Source organism: Gavia stellata, chromosome 6 (genome assembly GCF_030936135.1).
Source record: "Gavia stellata isolate bGavSte3 chromosome 6, bGavSte3.hap2, whole genome shotgun sequence".
NCBI lineage: Eukaryota > Metazoa > Chordata > Aves > Gaviiformes > Gaviidae > Gavia > Gavia stellata.
In genome coordinates this window covers 19,575,297-19,599,837 of record NC_082599.1, presented here as the reverse complement: position 1 = coordinate 19,599,837, position 24,541 = coordinate 19,575,297, and the positions used below count along the sequence as shown (strand labels likewise).

Genomic DNA, 24,541 nt, shown 5'->3' with positions numbered 1-24,541 from the left:
ACATTTAACTGAGAGAGTCCAACTTAAAATAATTCTGGATTTTATAATCTGCAAAGTGAAATTAATACATAATAGCATTTCTCCACTAGCAATCCATTGCAGAAAAGGAGCCCAAAGGTCACAGCCCAGCCCTGACAGAGGTTATTTCACCCACTGTCAAGCACAAATTAACTCAACTAAAAACACTAAGCAAAATACAGTGCCAAGGATGAGTCTCTACAAGAGGATGATAACAAGTAAAATACTGCTGTCGAGTCATTTAGCAGAGAAACACCTGGCATTCAACTCTGTGATACAGGAAAAATACATTCTGTTACTACTCAAAGCACCTCTGGCATTTTGATTAGGTAACTCAAAGATGGTATTTCTTCTTTTGCTTACTCTTCTCTTAAACCGTTTGACTAATACAACCTCAACTCTATCTTTGGGGATGTGGGGGGGGAGGCGGGGGGAGAAGGAGAGAAAATAATCTGGCATTGTTACGGAAAACGTTAACACAGCTTCAACTTAAACACAAACTCTCCAAAACTGTATTTTCCCATTTCATTGTTTGCCAATATTAAGACAATTTTTTTTTTCAATTCTCTCAAACCTAAAATGAAACCTTTTCAAGATTAAAATTTAACCTATGATTAAACAGTCCAGAAGATTTACTTTAGTTCTTAGATAAGCATAAGGCCATTCAATTTATTCCTGTTGTAGTGAACCTGCAGTCTCTCCCCTAAATCCATGGAAATCTCACTTACGCAGCTCTTAGTGTTTTTCTTAAAAGTCAAAGATGATTTGAACTCAAAAGTAGTCACTGAGAAACAACATACATGTGACAAGTTGGAAGGCTGCTCTGCTGGACATTCTGGTTGTACTTTAAGGGAACAAGGAATCGTCAGGCTCTGGTCTCAGTGGAAAACTAAACAAGTCCTCTTTTAGCATTCTCAACTTTTAGTGTCAAAAATAAAGTTGTATTAAAAATCCACAAAAAAAGGACAATTTACTGGGGCTCTATCCTAAAGCATTAGTGTTATATACCTCTTGCCTCTTACTCCTATTGCACTATCATATACCTGAGACCGTTATCATCCCAGTAATCTATGACTTTTCGAAATATTTGCTTTCACATTCATTCCCTTGTTCCTTATCTACCTTGTTCCCATCATCACAGGCACAATTAGTTTATTTCGTAACAGACTGAGCTGATCGACAATGATGTTAGAAAATGTGGGATTAAATTAAATCCTGGGAGAACACAAACCATATTACAGAAATCAAAGTCTGTTTAAAGAAATAAAACATCAAAAACTCGAGGTATTATGTAAGCAGCAGTAAGGAATAAAAAGCTTTTCCTACGTTTTTTCCACCCTTCCCCCAAAGGCTCTGTAACATCAAACAAGACTTGCACAGAGCTCAAGGAACTAAGGTAATAAATTGGAACTATTTAGCTTAGACAATTGAAGGGTAGAAACTTTAATCCATAGTTAGGCACATTTAAAAAAATAGCCTGGTGATCACAATTTAACAATCTTGAAATCTCAGTGAAAACAAATGTCTAAAGTCTCATTAGAAAGCACACACTCGGTGTCTACAGAAAAGGACGCTGAGCGATATCGCTAACTCGCCTTTCATTTTTATGGGAAGCTGCTAGTTGCTGTAGATACTTCTACATAGAAACAGGAGATAAAGTGGGAAAGCAAGAACATCATATTAAAAAAATATGATACAGGATTATAATGATACTAGATTTCCAGGCACTGTATTAAACATAAAATACCTTAGTTCTCATATGAAAGATGAAATTCCTTTCAGAGTATTTCTGTATGCTCATAACTGTTCATTTTAATCATGATCCACAAGCCAAACATTTTTTAGGACAAGATACAGGAAATGACCAACCAATTTAATACGTACTAAACTTGTATTTGCTAACTACAACTTCAAGAAGTCTTTGAAGGACAACAACATATTCGCCATATTAAATGCACAATGAAATGGCATGGAGACAGCGTGGCAATGGAGATGGTTTTCTCCAGCACCACTTACACGTGTTGACAGTGCAAGTTATTACTATAAAATAGTAATATTTTTAATAGGTACAGGTATTTTTCAGCTTGTCTCCAAATATTCCTACAATGCTGTCCTGGGAGACTTCTGCCTGTGAGATACCTCTTAAATAAAATTTTGAAATAGGGCAACTCCAGAAAACAAGAAGAATACTGATGGTACACCATCCTCAAAACACATGAAAGCAATACTCCAAGTTAATACAGGCTGGCCAGTATAACAGAAATTCTCAAGAAAACAGTAGAAGCTGATACAAGGTTCCAGTTTTCCAGTCAGTGACCAAGGAATCCATTGAAAAACATCTGCATCTTCTGCTAAAGTGCACCTGTTAGAAAAGCATTTTAATAGCTTAGCTTAAGGTCACAACCTGGAGCAGTAGAAGTAGGAAAGAACAGAAATCTTTCAAATAATAACTACAAAATACTTAGGGTAAATCTGCTGTGATGCCCTTCCAGCAGATAACAGGGTGCTGAAGTCCCCCATAAGGGCGAGAACCTGCACAGATGAGGCATCAACCAGTTGTCTGAAGAAAGCCTCATCTACTTCTTCCCTGATCAGGCGGTCTGTAACAGACACCCACCAAAACATAGGTCTGCCTGCAAATCCTGACCATAAACTTTAAGCCGGCTGCCCATCCATCCCAAGCCAGAGCTCCATGCATCCCTGCTGCTCTCTTACAACTTGACAACAAAGGCAACTCGACCTCTGTGCTCTCCCAACCTGTCTTTCCCAAAGTGCCTGTACCATCCACTGCAGCACTCTAGTCCACTCCTGGGAGCTATCCCACCACCGTCTCTGTGACCCTAATGAGATTGTAGCCCTGCAACTGCATGCAGGCCTCCAATTCCTCCTGCTTGTTCCCCATGCTGCACGCACGAGTGCACAGGGGCTTCAGAGAGGCCCTCAAAAAAGGCACTGGAGCACTGCCCATCATACTGTCCTGCAGGCATTCCCTTACTTATGTGCATACACTTGAGGTGGTCCCCTTCTGTCCCAACCATTGACCATGAGGTGTCTCCTGTCCACAACATCCTAACCCCTTTGCTTGACAACCCAATCCACCACTTCCTCACTTGCTTCTCGGCCATCATTGCCCTCCTGTGTCATTCTTAGTTTAAGGCTCTTCTGGACAAATTTGCATTACCTTTTATTCTAAATGCTTTGAAGTCTTACTGCTTACTAAAAGCAAGATTAATGCAAGCCAGGAGCATGATTGAAATACGTACTAAAAAAGTTGCACTAAAATTCTATACCAGAACATAAAACCATATAAAAATATTTCTTTCACTTGTTAGAATACATCAAACCTGGTACATGCTTTTATCTTCTGCCCTCTAGACTTAATTACGTACTCAGATCCTTTGAAAAAAAAAAATATTCAAGTGCTTTCAATAAAAGATAATAGTAATAGAGATGCTTTACTCTAAACTCACCTACTCAAATCTGTAAATGCTGAACCTGACAAAAATCTCAACTTTTAAAGGTAAGTTTAACCTGTGAAAAGGGCAAAGCAGAAAGTGCAGGTAATTACAAATCTTCATTCACAATCAATACACAAAAAAAAGACAATTTTGCACTGGCACACACTGCTCCACGAAAATGAAAAGCTTGAATCCCCTTAGCTTAGTCTTTGAGAGAGGAACACGCAAGTGAATCATCATCTACAGACTTCAGAAGAAAAGTGTTTATCATTAAGATATTTTCATTGTTATTTAAGACAAAGCTTCACAGAGGCAAGTTTTCCAATTAAGCTTGAAGGAAAATACATGACATTTGCCACTAGATGGCTCCTCTGTATGACACCCAATGCACTGCACCCTGCCCGGCAACATGCTCTTCCTCAAGCTAGTGAAGCAACTGGTGCTTCAGCAGCAAGGGACACCCACAGCCAAACACACAGCTTCTTGCCGCTCCAAAGCGGCTCGGCCTAATTTTCCAATGTTAATTACTTTAAGAATCTTTATGATAATCCTTCACGGGATTTCTGGCATACCTGCTTTTGCTAAATTAACATCATGTTTGTGAATGTGAAAAATGAGATACGCTTTTCCTGATTTTTCTCCTCACAAGCTACCTATTCACCTCATTTGGGAACAAGAGTAACTTGTAGCACTCTAAATAAGAAACCGTTTCATCACCCCTGTTTCCCAAGATCACACTAAATACTGGAGAAAAACATCTTACACACTCTGTCCCATTTTGTTATTTTTAAAGGTATAATACACAAAACTGGCAGGTTAAATTCTACTGACACCTACATCCTCCACCTCACAGTCATCTCTTCTTCTTTTCCCAGAAGGAGCAGAATACTGTTACCCTTCCAGAGCACTTTGTGCCCTTTGATCTGTATTTCAAGGCATACAACATACTATGTTGCTATAAATAAGCAATAGTTGGGCCATGATTCATAGTTTAAGCAGCTACAGAAAAGTTTCCAGAAAGTAATCTTGCTTCCACCTGCACAGGTCTCATAGTGAACCAAATAAATGTTTGTTTACTGCTGTTCCTCTACTGAAAAATAGATCTCAGATAACAGTTTAGATAAACAGACCCACATTTGCCTCTTTAGCTGATCCAGTTCTCCTTATGACAAGAAGAATACTGTAGAATTTCTTTTTCTAGACCACAAGTGGTACCTTCCATGATGGTTTGGCACAGAGGATTGACTCCTTTCCCTTCCTAAAGGAATTTGCTGCTTCTTTTTGTATGCCAAAACAGATAAAGGAGGTCACAAGTTTGAGGGATGGATGGGGAGTGATGAGGAACAGGAAGAGATTGACTTTTCCCTGTTTAACAAGTAGGTGACAACAGCTGAGTAAGACTAAGAGAATGAAATGGATGAATTCATCTGCTTCCAAGAGAAAAGTAATAAAGTTCAAGTGAAGTCGTATTTCCTAGAATGCTTCTAATATATCACAGTTACACAAAAAACCTGAAACAAAAGTTCAGACATGTTCTCTGTCTTCCAACTAAATCAGATTTTAAAAAGTACATTGAAACAGGGTACCATTCTCTGCTACAGCATAAAGCAAATTACAACCCACCAGTAAAACAAGGATTCATCCTATGCTGTGCCTGAGCAAAGGTACCTCCTTTGAACAGGCCTGGCCTCAATGAGTTGCACTGCAGTGGCAGATGAAGCACAAACTGAAGCCCTGCACATTACATTCGCAATGCAGCTAATCCCACCTCCTCCACGTACCTTACCATCATGACAGACTGGGAAAAACAGATAGTGGGGCTGGACTCTCAACCTGAAAACCCAATTTCCTTACCTAAATTAACACATTTTTCACCCTTCTAAGGAAACATTAAGATATCAGCAAAGAGAGGAGTGTGGATGAGAAAATAGCTAAACACCAAAGAGACATTTAAATTAAGTGGGACTGAGATGTAGCACCAATTGATAAAAAATAAGTTAACTGGTGAATTAAGAAAGAGAGCAGACACAGGCAACGTGAGAGGAGAAGGCTATGAAAATGGAGAGGAACTGACAGGCATAACCTAGAAATAAGTGATTTTTCAATACCTCCTAAATCAAGTGCAAGAATTTTACTCACACATCTTATCTGACATCACTGAAGCATGTTTCATGGATCTCTTAAAATGTACATGAGAGTACCAAAACTGATGAAATATGTTAGAACAGTACTATTAAATACTGAAGAAAGTATCACAAAGCTAATAGGAATAACCTTTTTAATCTTCTGTTTTAAAAACAGTTGTATACCACCTTTGTGGGTAATTTTTATGATCACTACCGACACTAGGGTTTATATACTTACACATTGCTTTTGTTAGAGTAAGTTGTAGCAACATTCAAATTTCATACTGGTTGTTCTTAGACACACTGTACAGCACTTTTTTTTTTAAATGCATGTATATAAATATATCCATGAGACTCAAACCCTTTATAGTAGTACTTTGCACAGATAACTGTGGGTCTTACATGCAAATCGAATTAAGAAAGTGTGAAACTTTGGCACTAAAAAGGTAACACAGCTGGTTTCTTGTCTTCTTGTCATATACATGACAAGGTGATATACACAGCACAGAAGTGTTACAGCACATTTTAATTAATTTAGTGGCACTACAAACACCTACACCAAATAAGTGAAGCTGAAAGTCAGACATTTTCTTTCTTTTGCTCCAATGCCATGAAATTCAATGAGGTTGGTGGTCACACTGAAGTGATTTTACATTTCAAACTCTTAGGTATCTACTGAAGTGTATTACAGAGCTGAACTGAAATGTTCAACATATTGGATCTCTGAAAGAATAAGAACACATACCTTGTCTATTCCCATTCTCTTCATCCTAAGGAAAAAGAAAGAGTGCATATTAAAAATTCAATAAATAGAATAAAATGCATAGGCATCTACAAGCTATGAAGAATTGAAGTGAATTTGTAAGATTAAGTCTGCATTCTGATTATCTCGTACTTTTCCACAAATATTCAACTTTACAGAATTAAGGCTTTCATTCTGAGAATGTAGTGTAATACCTGTTTTTTTAAAACAACAACTAAGCACGGTTCCATGAAACATCCCCACAGAAACAAAATAAGCAGCATTATCTGAAAACAAGCGTACCAAAACACCGCCATGAAGCCTAGTACTGCACTGTGTGTTCTTGCAAGCATGTTTCCACCCTGAAAGCCAGGCAGGAAAGGTTATACTTTAATCATCTAAGGATTCAAAGCTAAATAATATGCAAAAGATACAAAGTATTTTATAAGTAAGCTCCAAATATGCTTCCTGAAGTTTGAAGTATCAAGTTTGTTTTGCCTTCAGTACCACTGCCTAGAGAAAAATACCTACCCCAAACACTATTTAGTAACAACCTCAAAGATTCACTTCTGTTCATTGCGCTATATATACACAATCATAACTACCGGGTACCACTGACAGTCCTTTAAAAAAAAAAAAAAAAAAAAAGAAATCACACAACTGGAATGTACTGAGGGAGAATGGCATGCTTAAAATAGAAAGTGATTACTTAAAAGTTACTTTCTTGTCAGGCTTTTTAAAGATCATGGATAATCTCTTCTACAAAATTCTACCATTTGAAAAGCACAATTGTTTAAACATCGAAATACGTGCTTACTTCTGAACTGTAACTTTATGGAGTAAAAAACTTTCAACCTAAATACAATTTCTTAGGCTAGTATGTACAATTTGGGAAGTACTTCTAACAATTCACCTCAGCTAATTAAAACAGCTTTGTCCTGAAGAAAGAAGGAGCAAGGAGATGATCACAGAAATAATTTTCAGCTGTATATTCCCTCCTACATTTAAATAGATAAATTCCAAATTTCTAGGTCTTTTGCATTTAAAGACAAATCACTATCTTTTTCTTATTAAATATTTTCAAAGCAATTGCACACTGATAACTTTAAAGATCTGATAACTTGAAGGTAACTTTAAGGAAGAAAAAGAGATCAACAAAAGAAACCCCAAAAAAACCAAAACACTGAGCTAACAGAGATCTGGTACTCATTCTGCTTTTAAAGAGCCACGATAATTATCATTACCACCCAAACTGTGAGAGCACAAACAGTATACCCTTAAGCTGCACAGTCCTGTCTGCTCTATACTTTGGCAAAAACACCACACTAGTGGACAAGTACTGTTAAAATTTATCACTGTATCTCTTGAAGCCCTGTAACAGCCAGTTCGTTTTGAACCACGATCACCCAAAGGAACAGCAGCAAAGAATTAGACAAGGCTAACATCTGCACGTCTCTGGTTTCCACCCGATCTATCAAGTGAAAAAACATCTTTAGGACTTTGAATATTAAAGCTCATAGTCTGGAAAGTGTGGGTCACACATAGGGGAGGCTACCTGTTTTGATGCTATAAAACAAAAAAATCATGGGAAGTGAAAAGTTAGCCGATATAGAATTGCCATCATTTATGAAATATAGCAGTGGGTTTGTCAGTTTGTCACTGGGTATGCAAAGCTCTGTTATAAAAGACAGCTGCAGAACATCAGTTTTTCATGGTATCAAGCCAATGAGCTCAGGCCTTTAAAAATGGAATGCTTTATAACACAAGTGTTTTGGAATTAGCTTTCCCTCCTACATTTCTCTCTTACACATTGCAAGATGTTAGTATATGCTACTTCCATACCTCACTCACTTGCTCCTCAGACTGATTGAACTTGGAGAGTGAACTTCACATGCAAAAAGTGTTGCTGAATAACAAATCCTAATAAACATCTCATGTTAAAAGCATAATTTAAGAGGGGCTTTTTGCAATGCTAGCTGAAGAAATCTTCCACACACTCCCTATTCACTTTCTTAAGGGAAAAGAGGCATGGGAAGTACGGAAGATACATAATGGGTTATTCCTGGATGTGCAGCTATTCCCAGCCTGGTGTGTGGCCCCACACAAGCACAGGCAAGTACTTTTACCAAAATGAAATGTGTTAAACTGCAATCTCAGGTTCCAAGATCATCTTTCACACTGTCCTTCACACAGGGCTGTCCCTCCCAACAGACCTACTAAACAACACTTTCTTCCATAACCTTTCTCTATCATGATGTTTATGAATTAGTTAATTAATAACAATTAAAATGAGAAAGAGTCCCTTGATTTGTAGTTAATTAGCTATTTTGTGTAGGAACCTGAAAAGATACTAGAACTTAGCACAACATCCTGAATTTGACCTAAGCCTGCAGTACTATGTAGACACTGAATGTTAAATGAAATAAATATAAAAATATAATATAGATAATATAATAAAAATATAAATAATATAAATTAAATATAGCATACTAGCATTCAGTATTAAAATACGCCAAGATACTTCTCCAAATTAATTATAACCAATCATGCTCAATCATTTCAACACCACCAAGTAAGGCCCGTGTTCCAGTCAGACATAAATGTAAATGGAGAAAACAAATCTTTACGGATGCCCCTCACAAACAGTTATGCAGGTCACTGCACCTTGTCACTAAGGCATTAAGTTTTATTCTTGCAACTCAGCCTGCTTATTCAGGTGTGACACATCTAACTCAGATAGCCCACAGTGCCAGTTAGAGCACTGGTCTAGCTATTTCACCAGGAACTGTAGTTTCACATTGATGACAGTGGAAGTCTATGAAAAGCAGACATCAGCTTTGTACGTGTAAGGCTAGAAATATCTGCAACTAGAGTTTACCCTCACTAAACCCTATGTCTCTTGGTTAACACGACTCCACCTATTTTACTCAGGTTTTGAACAGTTCTTTCTGTTCAGAAAAAATCAGCTGCATCATTAAAAATAAAATGAAAGTTTAGCACTGTTGGGTTTTTCTGATCAGCACTGAAACAAAAGAAATCCTTGCTGAAGTTCTCCAACATTTAGAGAAATCCATGAGATGGACCAGGTAGCTAGAATTTCATGTGCTTGACGGTAAGCTGGACTTTGCTTCTGCACCAAAGTGACCCTCATTCTGTTAAACTGGTGCTCTGTACTTCTGAATAAGAGGTGGAGAAGCCTCACAGCTCTCTCCTTATTGAATAGCAAGGGTAAGGTGTGCCTCCAGCCTGTGAAATACTAAGGGAAGGTGTCGGCAAAAAAAAAAAACCAACCACCCAGAAACCACCAACAAAATCACCTGAACAGCTCAAGCTAACTCAAGGCAGGTACTATTAGGTGTTAATATATTAAAAAAGACAAGTGTGTTTTGGGACTCCCAGTCAGCCAGAGCTTTGAGGCAGATCTGCCTAGAACTCTTCCTCGTAGCAAGATCGCCCGGACTAAGGAAAGGCTTTTCAACTGAACATAGGTTTTATTAGACTAATAACTAGAACACTGAACTTCTTAAAATTGAAATTAAAACCCAACACCTCAAATGCACCTAGGCAGAGAAGAGACATTAAAAATTTTTGTAAAACAACGTCCACTATTCTCCACTCAACACATACTCTGCGGTACAGTTCTTTGCTTCCAAGAAAATTCACCTCAGTGGCTTTCCAAGTTGCAGCCTTCTCTGGCCTATAAGCAGCTTTTCTTCCCATTCCCATGGAATATCCAGCTGTGGTGTGACGTTTACCACACCCTGCAGTCTAGGAGCATTATGCCCTCTGTCCTAGAGATGCCGACTATTCACCCGCACGGGAGGAGCCTTGCCCTATTCTCCCCAGAGATTTCCACCTGACCTGTCAACAGCTTTTCAACACACACATGAACTGCAAACAACAGGAGCAGAATTTTTAATGGAGAAATTTTCACTAGGTATTTCTGAATTGGAACCAAGAGTGAGTATTCAAAAAAAAAAAACCCACAAAAAATGTGGGAAGACTGATTGAAGGAAAGCTCTTTTAGATATTTTTCTCTTTGCTGTGTATGTTGACTTGTAGTAGGATTTAGAGATCTTGAAATCTCTAGGCTTGAAAGCAATCAGAGGAGCTAGAATGCAAAGCCTTCCCTGGGGTTAAAAAAAAAAAAAAGACCTCTGCACTGATCTAGAAGGGAAAGTGACAGCATCAGGTTGACACTTGTGATAACAAAAGGATTGTGTCTCTGAGAAACTAGTGGAGGATTGAGTAACTCTGGATGTTATGCCAATGGCATCTTTAACTTCCAGCTGTAATCCCTATCTTACATCAGAGGTAACTGCATGCATTCTCAGGTGTGAAGAAGGGACAAGGCTACTACAAGATTTAAGACCGTCAGAAAACCAAATCATAATTACGTTATGCTACCTCCAAGGTGTGCAAAACAAAACATCTCTGCCTTCCAAGGCTCTTACAATTTTGATCAATGAGGAAAGAGAGAGGAATGATATTTGAGCTTAGAATCAATGAGAGAGACTGTAATTAGGTGGTAACCAATACAATCTTTGGTCAAATAAGAACAGCAGAGAAATCAGATTTGCCTCATGTTAGGATGAGGCTGACAACAGGTGAATTTCATTCTTTAGTACCATAACTTACATACACAGACTTCTATTAAAGCCACCTTATGAAGACCCAGGAGTAATAATTTTGAAGATCTGTTCTTTTTTTCTACCACCTCATAGATATTAAATGGAAGAAAACATAATATAACAGTTCAGGTTAATTTACAGATGTACTGACCACGGCTCTGTGTACCTTATCATCTTTAGATGTAACTGAATCCCTGAATAAAGGTATTACACAGAACTATAGAATCACTAAGGTTGGAAAAAACCTGTAAGATCATCAAGTCCAACCATCAACCCAACACCACCATGCCCACTAAACCATGTCCCACCATGCCACATCCACACATTCCTTGAAGGCCTCCAGCGAGGGTGACTCCACCACCTCCCTGGGCAGCCTGTTCCAGTGTTTCACCACTCTCTCAGTAAAGAAATTTTTCCTAATATCCAGCCTAAACCTCCCGTGGCACAACTATCCAATAATCTCATTATTTCCTTTTCAAGAAACAGACAGAAATGGGAATGAATTAATGAGATTCTGACATATCAGAGAAGAAACAGAGAAAAACAAGGTGCTAAGAGCTCTCTTGAAGAAGAGGGAGGCAGAACTTCAAGACACACCTTGAGATTTACAGATATCAAGCTCACTACATACTGCTTGGGTCTCTCTCAGAAACCATCAGATACGAATGAGACGGGAAAGGCTGACATTTCTTTTTTTAGATTACTTGCCCTTCCCTGTGCCGATCTCCTTCTGCATGTGAAAAACATATTGTCCTCCTCAGAGAGATCTAGTGATACATTCAAGAAGAAACCTAACCAGTCACTTAGTTAAGGAGATTCATCCTGCTCATGCTGTTTATATTTTTACTCTCAACATGAATAGGGGTTGTTGCTGGGAGATGCTAACAAGTGCACATAATTTGTTCTGCTCAGCTAAGGCTTCCCCACCCTCCTTCCTCTGTTTCACACTGGAATTCAACCAGATACTCCTCTTGGCTGACTCTCTATAATCTGTGATGAAGGACAGTAATGTTGGGATCACCTGATATTGCTAATAAACTCACTTCCAGTTAGCTTCAGTGACTCCTTGTCAAGTGGAAAAAATTTGGTTACTCAAGTGCAGGCCAAATAGCTGAAGTTAATCGGAAAAATGTGCCAACTTTCTCCTGCAAAGCTTTTTCTACTTCAGAAGAAATCTTATCACCACCTAGGACAGGCAAAAAACCCCAACTTTGACAAAAGACTCCTGCAGAGACACACGAGTCAATTAGCTATCTGGAAAGAGCATGAAGCTTCAATACCCATTCCCCATCTTGATAAGAATCTATTCTTCTGCCTAACTGGAAAAGCAAAAGTGAAAATGAGAAGTGGCATGGATTACGAGAACTTGTATAACTGATGACTTTAAAATGAGCAAACATTATTTGAACTCACCAGGAAAAACCCTCTCTCAATATTCAAATTTCTATCACTATTAAATGGACTTTTTCTCAACACCAGGTACTCCAGCAACTTTCAAAAGGTTCAGTCACACAGGAGAATACATACACCCTTTGAGCAATGCAGACCAATTAGCTACTTAACATTTAGAACTACTTGTTTTAACTTGAAATATTTTACAGTTTTTTATTTAAGAAAGTTGTCCTTTACTGTAGGCCTGTATGTATTTTGTATGTATTTGTCTCTTGACTAACAGGGAACTGCAGATTGTTGTTCTTTTCAGAAGAAAGAACACAATATAGAAACACAACCTGTCTTTCTAATTTATATTAATTTTAGGATACTCAGTTAAAAACTATGGTAAACTAGTGTTTTTCCAGGCTATGCTCTTCATATGATGCTATGACAAATTTCAATTCTGGGAGGAGGAGAAAAAAAAAAAAAGCAACCCAAAAAAACCAAAACACCCCAACAACAACTAAAAAGAAAAAACCCAGGCCTCCCACCCTTGAAGTCTACACTTTAAAAGGTGTACAGACTAATCACATTGGCTTTGGGTAAAAAAATTCTGTACAGAGAAATATTTCCATATTCTGCAATAACCACTGGTCTTACCCATGGTAACAAATACTTTTAACTCAGGTGAGCTCATACCCAGTCAATTCCATTTTCTTGGAACAGATCAGTGCATGGTTATCAAATGATGCAATAAATGAGCCCACCCACCTTACACACAAGGGATCTTCCACCTGTGTAAGACACATCTATACATACATTTACTTTCAAGCAAGCTGGATTTTTGACCCTGGAAAGTATAATAAAGCTATATAGAAGTGCTTCATTATTAATTGCACTTACTTTAAAAGAAAACTGAACTGCAGATTCTGGAGGGTAAACTATGAAGTGTCTTAAGGTGAAGCCAAAACCCTGAGATGTCCTCCTTAGCACAACAGTTTTGGGACCAGGCCAAGAAAAAGTTTCTTCTTCCTCTGACGGTGATATAGCTTCACTCTGTTCTTTTCCATCTTTATTTTTTGATGCCTGAAGTAAAAAAAGACACACAGAGAAGTTGTAATTTGGATAATTAAAAAAACCCCACACCAACCAAAAAAACCCAAACAAACATTATTGTGCACTTGAAAATATAATTTCTCCCCCCATAAACAAAATAACTTCATGATCACTAATATTTTCAAAAGAAATGTGTATTGTAATGCAGCACCCCTTACAGCATTACACCTCTGGTCATATCACATACAGAATTACTCTTAAATTTTAAATGAAGTTAGATATTAAGCAAATCAACATACAACAAGGAAAGGCTCAAATGAACTGCAGGAAATGTGTACAGCTTGCATGTTTTATTTGCTTTCTACTTTACTTAGATACAAGTATGTGTCTTCTGGGGCCCCATTTCTGGGTGCCCATAGCCCACACACATAGGTACAAAACCAGCTCCTCTTTTCCTCACTTATAATGCAGGCATGGCTTTCTCAACTAGTATCTCCTCACCTCAAACAAGTAAAACAGAATTGAAGAACATATTCAATTGGTTAGGCTTCTTCAGCAAGACACACTTTTCCTCTAGTCTTATCTTTGACTTCACCTTTGTTTTTTCCACCCTTAGCTACTTTCTCTGAACATTTCAGTATGCAAATTCTAAACACACAAATAAAAAAGTCTAGTTTCCTTTTACAGTCCTACTGCAATCCCTTCTCTCATGCAGAAGTAAGACATCTTGTTTTTTTTTCTTAAGGGTAACTTTATATGCCTATGACTCAAGAAACATTATTGTAAAAGTATTTATCTTCTCAGCCCTACAGGAAATCTTCCATATCAATTTTCAAAGTGAGTGCGACACCACACACAACATTTCAAATCAAAGGCAGAAGACATACAAAGCAAGCATACAAAACCCTACGACCCTCATCTGAATATTCTAGTTCAACGATGCATGAAACAAATTTAGATACCAGAGCCTATAGCCTATTCAAAGGGTTTTCAAACAGAAAGAATAGTCGTCTTATCCTCCTGTAGCTCTGCTGCTGTGGCTCAGCAACTGGCTGATACGTGTCAGAATTTACTACTTGGTTTTCTCCCCTGGCTGCTCCAAAATAATCCCTTTTGCTTCAATCTTACAGCTGGGATGTCAAACTGCAGTGCTTATTGGCAAGGTGGACCCAGCCAACTCCAGTCAGAGAAGACAAAGCATTTCCACCTCTAACAGCAATGATAGCAACATGTATTACCATAAGGAAAATGTTGCAGCTGCTTGGTGAGATAGTTAACCCACTAGAACAACATTCTGCATTCAGGTATCTAAAACACGACACATTTCTACACAGATGGTACAGTTTGTCCTCAGAAAACCGCATCTTGGTATGTCCAACAGGGAGGACAAGGAAGTACTAGCCAGTGCTTCAAAGACCAGCCTCCCTACCTCCAACAACCCTGTTCTTCAACAAGGAAAAACAAATGGAGAAGGGTTTTGGTGCTACAGTCAAGACAAGAAATGGACCCACTTCTGGAAACAGAAAATGCGGAGAATCCAGAACAGTCCACAGGACTGCTCCTCTGAACAGCCTGGAAGGATTATCAGCAGATTTTGGAAAGAACAATAATAAATACCAAGGACTCGATCTCAACCTAGTCTGTCCTCATCTATCATCTTCATTCACATTTTAAAGCGTTAGTGTGAAACCAAAAAGACTGTGCAATTAGATGACTAGCGAATGAAAAATTAGTGAGAACTGTGGAACTGCCAAGATAAGTGGCTATAATTTGAAGTTCAAGCAATGCAAAGATTAAGTTACATAATCCTTCAGCCTAAGGATGGGCTTTGTTATTGATGTGTTCCCCACCAATCTGTTCAGCTTCCGAACATGACAGCATTTTTTTCAGTTCTGCACAAATAAATGTCCCTTCTCAATCTTTCAATCTCACGACATGAGCAGAAACTGGAGCCAGTAAGAACATTTTGATCCTGGTAAACTGGCAAAAGAAATAGCTCCTAATAAAAAAAAAAAATCACTGGCCTGTAAAAAATGACAGTGATTTCCTCCATTAAGTGACGGGCAGCAATCCATCTATTTAACATTCCCCTACAATCTTTTGTTTCTCCTCTCAGATTTTTATAGGCAACACTTGATACCGAAGTTTTGAACAATCATAAACAACTGCAATTATCACACAAGGTCAAAATATTTTAATAAGCAAATACCTATCATTATGGATATGTAAACAGAAAGCTTAAACATAGCACTGAAAAATTGAAGTCTACAATGTACTTGCACTTTTTTCTGACAAAAGCCTCCCTAATTAGCTAAAAGATAATTTTAGTATGTGTAACAACCGATAACAGAAGTTTACTTATAGATAATATACTGTAACATCAGCTCAAAATCCAGCCATACAGAAATGTATGAGAAGTGAGAGATGCAGCATTTGATTGTAGTGAGGAAAAAACCTCTAGTTTTTGTGATTTCATGTAAACTTTTAGCATTCGTGGAAGTTGCTGAACTAACAGCTATTCATGAACAGTGCTCCCTAGTCAAATAATTGTTTCTTGAAAGAGCATGTGGAATGTTCTCTTCATACCACCCTTGGACCCCCTGTAAGGTCTGCCAACAGGGCAACAGAAAAAGCCAGTATTAATAGTAAATTAAGACATGTTCAGTAACAGCAACTTTCAGCTACCACTATGAACAAGAACGAATCTGAATTAAAAAGGAGAGTCAACATCTGTTGAGTCACCCTGTGACACGTCCAACTACAGCACACCCACCAGAATATCCCTTGCCAGAGAAGGCTTTAAAAAGGAACAAGAAACATTTTCAAAAACACAAACAAAACAAGGATGCAACACAGCAAGCAAGAAACAGATGATGTTTAGCACAGGCAAGAATATGTTACTGAAGGCAGAATTCCTACACGATTTTCCTTGCAAGCCAAAAATGATAGTAATCAAGTTACGAATACAAAAATACCTCATATCCTTACAGTGATTTGCCTTTAGGATAGACTCATGTGCATTTCAAGAGAATGAAAAATTAATGCTTTTTTATTTTCATATAAAATCTAACAAAGATTATTTTGCCATATTCCTTACTGAAGATTTGTATGTTTGTTCCTCTATAGATTCAATGCTCAAAATCGAAGTCAGAATGCATACAATCGAGTTCAAGGACTGAAGAATCCCAGGCCACTAAAAAAGAATCAAGCATAATTTCCCTCAGGATTTCTTCATACGAGGTTACTGCACAAAGTATCTCAAAGCATCATTTCCACTTATATGCAATTATAAGGTCATACAACAGATGCTTAAGCGCAAACTTTTTTTAATATTGTATTTGACCCTTTTTTCTGAGCAATCAAAGCATCCATGAAAAATCAGATGGCACCTTAAGGAACTACATAAATCACTGAGAGCTTACCACACAGTAACAGAATTATGTAAAATCAGTCAACCGCATTGATGTTTGTAAATGATACTGTTTCCAATTAAAAGTAAATATCAAATCAGTCTAAAAAAATAAAAAGGTGAACACATGCAACTTGCATGCTCTCCAATGCCCCTTTGATTTTTACGTTTCTGAACAATTCACAGACAGACCTATATAGAGGATGCTGAAAAGTCTTAAGTGACAGTCATATGTAAATGCAACACAAGCTATCAATAAAGAATTGCTTTCTTGACTATCTAAACAGAAAAATAGGTATATTCTGAGTTCTGAATAGTATCTTCATAGATGAGTAATAGTGAACACAAGATAGAATAGATATATTGCTCTATCAATCCTTGAAAAATCATTCAAGACATTTAAAAGTTGATGCAAGTAATCAATTTTCATCTGTATTTCATCTTTATGTTCAGTACACAAGTTCAAAATTATTTCAAGACACTTAGGACTGGCATCCAGATTTGCTCTACACTGTTTTTTAAACCTTTTTGGTTTTTTTACCATATAGAAACTTCACAAATAAATTATGTAAATAAAAGTCTCATTGTAAGTGTAAGTTTAACCCTACCAAACCAACTAAGGGACTTGCCTATCAATACCTCAGTAAGAGCATGGAGACAGCCTGGGGTAATCAGGGCCTGCTTCAGCCACATTTAGCACTAGTGTACCAAGAAATGTGATATCTGAAATAGCAATTCTGCTAGATGGATATATGCTGAACAGAAAATGGGCTGATGTCACCTTATTTTACTCATTCAACAGCCATCATATAATTATTTTTTTAGTCACTACTGACATAAGCCAGAGGCAAAAAGGATCTTGAATATAGTTACTAATCCTTAAAATCACCCCAAGATACCAACAGCATATTCCAAATGCTACAATAAATGCTGGGCTCACTTGACAAAGTGGTATTTCTGGTACCGGATCATTTGTTTTCCCTAGTTTTTGTACCCAAGTAGCTATCACTTAGCTAACTGCCCTGTTAAATTTGCCATTTCAGAGAGGGAAAAAAAAACCCCAACTTTTCTAACACAGTTTTATCTTATTTTATGTGACAAAGTATAAGGTCCTTTAAAAAGGTACCAGGGAAAAAAAAAAGGTCCTTTCTGGCTAAGGCTACAGAACAGGATTAAAAAAAACCTGCCTACATGAACAAGAAAACACTGTTATCCACAGAACAACAGCAGGTTTCACTGCAAGTCAGCCTTTGCTTCTTTAATAAACAGGTTCTTCCACTGATGATTTTCAAATAAAGTTGTAACAAGCCACTGACCCTTTTAGTCTCAACCATACTTCAACTCAATTTCGAATCGCTTTACTAGAAGCTGACAAAAAGTCAAATGAAGCAATCACAAATACATCCCTCAAAAAAATACTTCTTTTTTGGTACACCTATCTGATCAGAAATGATGAAGCAAAGAAACGTACCATGCCTAGAGGAAGACATGTCCCCTCGACCCTTATAATTTTCTCCTGTGGTCACAGACCTATACGTAAGTGAACACGGGCAGAGTAAAAATTCAATCCATTGGAGTACGCATGGTTCCCTGGTCCTCCGATATAACAGAAAACAAACACAAGTCCTCCAAAACACGCAGCTCCTCCTGCCCTTAAAACATGTAACAATTCCCCTAGGAAACATCTGAGAAAGACAAGATATTTAAGACAGCCAAAAGAAAAGCTTACACAACCTTTCTTTGAGATGTATTATCTCCATCCTTATTTGCAGTATAGGATGGTATATCCAGCACCCAGACAAAGCCATGTTTTATCTTAGTAGCACTTCAAAAGCAGAATCATGCACACAAGGTGCAAAATGGATCTTTTCCTTTCAGTTCTCCTCAAACTCATAAATCAAAGATTTCAAGGGAGATAGGTCATGTGTCTAAAGACAACTACTGCGATCCCATACTGATACGGTCTCAAGCCAGATTAAGACATTTCTAATGTCTTTAAATCAGGCTGGAATGTACAAATAGCATCTTATACAGAATTAAGTTATTCCCAGTTGAAGAGAAGTAATTACTGACACAAAGGTGACACCTTAAGCAAATCCATGTTCCAGGTATCCAGGACACAGCTTTGTCCTCAAAACAAATAAATGAGTTCCATCAATTTCAGCCTCAGCAATGTGTTCATCTCTTACTGAAAAAAAATCCCTGCAAAGAGACCAGAAGGAAAACTGGAATGCGGAAAACCCAAAGCCTCCATAACAATTTTAGATCTCCATGTCAATATCCACTTGTTCAAACTTCTGACTTACTTTTACATGTGACAAAACCTTGTAGTCTTCTCCTAAACAGGTAGGAAGGATGTGGTGGAGTATAGAAATTCAGGCAGGAAATATGACCTGGCAGTATATGTACTAAGAGTGTCCTTCCCTCAAAGAACCCTTCCATCATTTTCTGTCCTTGCAAGATTGCTAGAAGGTGTAACCATCAGTATTTCCAAACCCGCATTGATGGTCAGAAATCAGTCTGCCAAATTGGTGGGATAAAAGGAAACGTACAAAAAATCCTAGATGTATGAACCTGAATGCTAGCTGACACCATAAAAAAAAGGCATCTAGAATTTGCTAAAAGGAAGAGAGGCAAAAAAACCTGAGAAAAACATCAAACTAAGTATTTAACAGCTATATGTACTAGACTCATTAAGAAACTTTAAGCTAAATTCCAAAGGAATCTGCAGCAGTGCCTGCATAATACCAGTCACTCAAAGAAGCTGCCCCTTCTTTACTAACACCAAAATTAGCCTGTACAGTTTATTAACAAATCATCTCGAACATTTCAGTATTTTGAGTGTCAAACTGGAGCATTCATTTTTGCATGCTACCTCAAAGTCACCCTTCACACTAAACAAGCAACAAGGTTAAAAAAATAATATATATATAATTACTAACTACTCTTTAATTTATGTATAGATTTAAGCTTAGGGCAGATACATAACATGAATGAGTTCATCTACCTACATGCTCTATCAACTCCACAGGACTTCTCTCGCACGCTCTCTCTCCCTCCACGTAACAAGACATTATACAGCCTTGAGGCTGTAAAGACATCTGTATGCAAAGCCTCTGCCTTAAATACTGCTTTTTCTAGAAATAATTTTGCTTTGAGAGTCTGCCTATGCAATCTCTGACTCTCTTGTATACATACTCTCTTCTAAAACTAAATTCTCATCATGTTCAAACCCTGCCATTAAGCATTCCTGTGATTTCTAATCTAAGCAGAAAACGCATCTTTTTTCCTGTCTACCTTTTAGAAATAGGAACATTACTTTGGCATGGCCAAGTGTAATCACCTCCTGTTAATATGTCAAACTGAACTTTACTAAGTAGAAATAAATCACTATAACGTTAAAAATAAAAGCGTTCCTTTGTCCCACGAGTTTGACTCTCAGTATACAACTTATATGCAATACAAATTCACAGTACAAGTATATACAACACAACAGTATATACAATATATTTATATAATTGCTGACATCTACTATGTGCTGACATGTACTTTTTATTAACAGCACTTCACTAAAACTAGATGTGACCACAGCTTATATCAGATTAGAGTGAAAGTCATTCAGGATGAAGAAGCCTTTGTCTACAGAGTGACACTGTAAGAGCAAACCCTGAACAGAAGAATTGGGCAGTTTTAGAAAGAGATATACTGAAGCACAGAAGGAGGAAAGTGTTTCCTAGCTGAGAACATCCTGAACATCCATTCTTCTGCAGAACGAGCCACAGGGAAACAGATCCCACCCAACGGACCGTGCTGAACCTACTGACTGGTAGCAAGACCCTCAGAGATGAGACAGAAGGTGTCTGTCTCCATCCTGTCCACTTCAGTGCTATGTATTTAAGACAGCTGCAGGAAGGACTCTGTTGCCCAATGCTAGTAACTACTGAGTCTGTTTTCAGTAGGTATCAAGAGGAGGTTGCCTTGCCATGAAACACCTGAAACTGGAAATGAAGATGTAAACAAGCCCTCAAAGCTCAAAAGATCAAACAGCTGCAGAACCGCTCTCACCACAAGAAAAAGCTGAGATGTGGACATAAATGGAGCATGAGTCCTCACATACAACAATCAGTAGATAGCATTCACAGAGACAAATAAAACTGGTCCAGTCAGGGCCCTCTCTCTGGGGCCATTGGTAACAGCAGTCTGCTTTTGGAATTGGGAGGCACAGAAAAGCGAGAAGGGTTAGAGGAAGCCTATACCTGAAAAACTCCATCTTCTTGATTTGAAATCAAGTCCCTCCATCACAACACAAATAACTAGCTTTACACTGGCAAACCACTCAAGGATTTAGTGACATGTCACATGTCTGAAAAAGGATGATCTCACAGTGTCACTTCCATGTGTCTGTTCAACTGAAAATTGTTTAGTTTACCTGGCTGTGGATTAAACACAGTGACACCAATTGGCTCTGTAAGCTGAGCCCAGCTGGACATACTTACTTGAATGAAAGAAGCATACATACAGCTTCTCAGGAACAGTTCTTCTCCTTTGAAGCAGGGAGAATCTCAACTCGCTAAGTCTGGCTAGACTTGAAATAGCTTGTTACACAGAGCAAGCGCTGGTTTTCTTATGCTGTAGTTCTGATACCTGGACTTCTTGCACTATACAGTTAACTTCACCAAAAGCAAGATGAGGTCTGGCATGACTACTGCTCCACTACAGCTTCTTCAAAGTTAGCACCTAATCCCCAAATTATCCAGATGTATCCGTAAACTAACTTACCAGATCTCCCTGTAAACACCAGATACTATCAAGTTTAATAAACTTTAACTCATTAAAATGATCCCAATCTACCATATGTCTATTTTATTTTTATACACATATATACACAAAAAAGTACACTATATTTTGTGTGTGTGTGCGCATATATATATCTGTAGTAGCTTGTCCACAACCAAAAGTTTACTTTACTGAGATTCTTTTCAAAGCTAATTAAGTGCACTTCAGTTTAGATCATGCCTTATACTTCCACAGAGTAACAGCCAATTTCAAGCAATAGCACCAAGAAACAGAGTAAAAAGTATAGGGACTTCATAAGACAGAGATGCAAACTATTTTCGCCGTGTGTTTTTGTTTACATCTTTCATTTAGTATTTACAATAAAAAACACATAGTTCATAGTATTAAATTTAGTCAGAAAAACAGTAAAAAACAAAAAAAAATTGACAGCTTCCTTGTTTTCTTATAGGCTCATTAGCAAAAGCCTCCCCTCTTAACAGCTACATCCTTAAACTGGAAAGAAAGGAAACATCTGCACGGCTGGTAGCATAACAGCAAAATGTCACGTGATCTTAATTTAGCTAAACTGAAGCTTTTCCTTCTCTGCTTGTTCTGTCATTGCTTGTTAAGAATAGGAAATGCTTTGTCCTCACCTTACAGTCTAATCTGGAAATATCGGAGACAGGAGACGAAGAAAGCATGCTTCTACCCTTCAGCACTGAAGCAATGTTTGAGGTTACTCCATGCATGATAAAAGAACCTTCTCAGCAGTCTGACAGAAGTGATAAAGAGTGGTTTGCACAGAGTAGCCGCCTGTCAAGGGCTGCCTTACACTGCTTCTTTCAGCCTATGGGAACTTTTTGATAGACCCAAGAATACGAGCTGCCCCATGACCCACACTACTTCCTACAAATGGGGAGAGAACAATAAGAAACACAGCCAATGTCCCCAGCTAAGTACAATACTGCAAAAACAGGAATGAGTTTCAACAAAGTTTGTTCTCTTTTGCTTTCTAGAATAACGTGGACTTTGTCAAACACGCAACATACCAGATAGCTTCCACTACACTTTCACCAGACTGTTACAGCATACCTATTTACACATGTACAAATAGTTCTGCAGAAGCCATTAAGAAAAACAAAATCACTACACAGTGTAAAACCTGACCTGCACAGACCCCATTTCAATAACCAGATGCACCATGGCTTTAAGCTAATGTCAGCTTTAAAACTCCCTACACATTTCCTTTGGTTCATACTGTTTCTCTCCACCATAGCCAGAGGCTACGTCTTGGTTCAAAAAAATCATCAACTCTGCAACGGACATAGTTTAAGTTAGCCAAACCACCCAAGAGAGCACCCGCTTTTCCACAGCCTCTTTGTCCCTGCGGCAAACCTCTGTGCTTGGACTAGGCTACTCCATGATGCAGCTACAATGCTGAGTAAGGGCTTTACTTTGGGGGCTCAGTAGTGGGACAGAAATACACCTTACACATGCTCTCCACTGAACATAGGTATGAGGCTGATCTTCTCTGACTGAAGCTACTGAACTTTTCAACATCAACAGAATATGCTCATTCCTGTTCTAAAAACAGGAAAATGAAATCATTTACAGACTAGCAACACCACTTCATCTGCATAAATGCATCATCATACTTGCTGATAATTCAAGCTGTTAAGACTTAAGGTCATTCAATTCTGCAATATTCCAGCTTTACTTAAGATTTTATTCCATGTACAACAGAAACATCTCTGACCTGCCCAAAGCCAAAAGGAAGCCTTTGGAAGATCAGGGAATTTACCCTCCATGTCAAAATCCAAACTGTCACCCTAAAAACATGGTTATTGCAAGGAAGTTGTTATTCCGGAGTCTGACTCTGTTTCCAGAAGATTTACCTGGACACATGGGGAGAGTTTTAAGAACTAACTTGAGAGAACTATTTGTATCAAGCCTAAACTTCTTAGGAAGTTTAACACAAAGAACATGGCTCAAGACACCACAAAACTTGTACGACAAATGTGTCAAGATTCTTTACATCCCCACATACACAACTTCCCTCCTCAAAAATAACCGCTAAATATACAGCTTGAGCTACTCATTGTTAAAGCTTGCTAATACAGAGACTATTAATAAACTCCTGCAGACAAACTCACCGCTTAAATATAATCCTGGTCCTGTGTTTCAAGATACTTAATTTGAACATGCTATATAATGCACAAATCAATGTGCTGTAAGTTTTAAAAGCCTTAAACTCAGAAGTGAAAATGCTTGGGTTTTGTAAAAAAAAAAAAAAAAAAAAAAAAAATTAGCATACACATATGCAAAGCCACATATCCAAACACCCAAGTTAAATTATTTCAAAACGCTACATTTGCAGTCTATCGTGCATATACAACAGAGGAAGAAAAGCAGCTTTTTCAGTGAAGAACGTCATTTAGAAAGACACAATGCACAAGAAGATGCTTAAAAAAGGACTGTGAAGTCATTAACCTGAAAAAAAAAATCTTAAATCTTTATGCCCAGAGATGAGATAGCACTAAGAAGATAAAGAGGAGAAAGCTGTCCACAGGATTTTCAGTTTAGCTTCAAATCCAGAAGCTTTTGAACACTGACTTATGATGTGATCATACGTGACCTGCATATTTCCCCACAGTTTGCATTGAGTATGTCAGTAAGAATGGTTGATAAAGATGACTAAATCTACATTCGTATCTCTGTCTGGAGTTTGGGGTAGGGGGAGAGAAGACATCTATTTTAACACAAATCTATTTGCTTATTTGAGAACTACTTGTCTTTGCATGCCTATTACTGTGGCTTGAATCGCTCACTGTTGCAGAGTTACTTCCGTGTACTTCTGAACATTACAAAATGTTTCTCCGGCAATGTGAATTCCCACAATGAGTAAAGAAAGCCACCAGCTATTTCCTGTGATGATTTTACACCTTTTACTG

At 37.9% G+C, this 24,541-nt stretch overlaps 1 protein-coding gene across 2 annotated transcripts in view; it reads right to left on the bottom strand.

The window, feature by feature from the left end:
- Positions 1-13,379, bottom strand: part of ARHGAP21 (Rho GTPase activating protein 21) — a 75,718-nt gene extending 62,339 nt beyond the window's left edge. For both annotated transcript variants that reach the window (XM_059818452.1, XM_059818451.1), the window contains exons 1-2: positions 13,253-13,379; positions 6,348-6,372 (exon numbers count right to left, since the gene is read on the bottom strand). The gene's annotated coding sequence lies outside the window, so the exon portion shown is untranslated. The remainder of the gene's footprint in view (positions 1-6,347; positions 6,373-13,252) is intronic.
- Between the last annotated feature and the right edge of the window lie 11,162 nt (positions 13,380-24,541).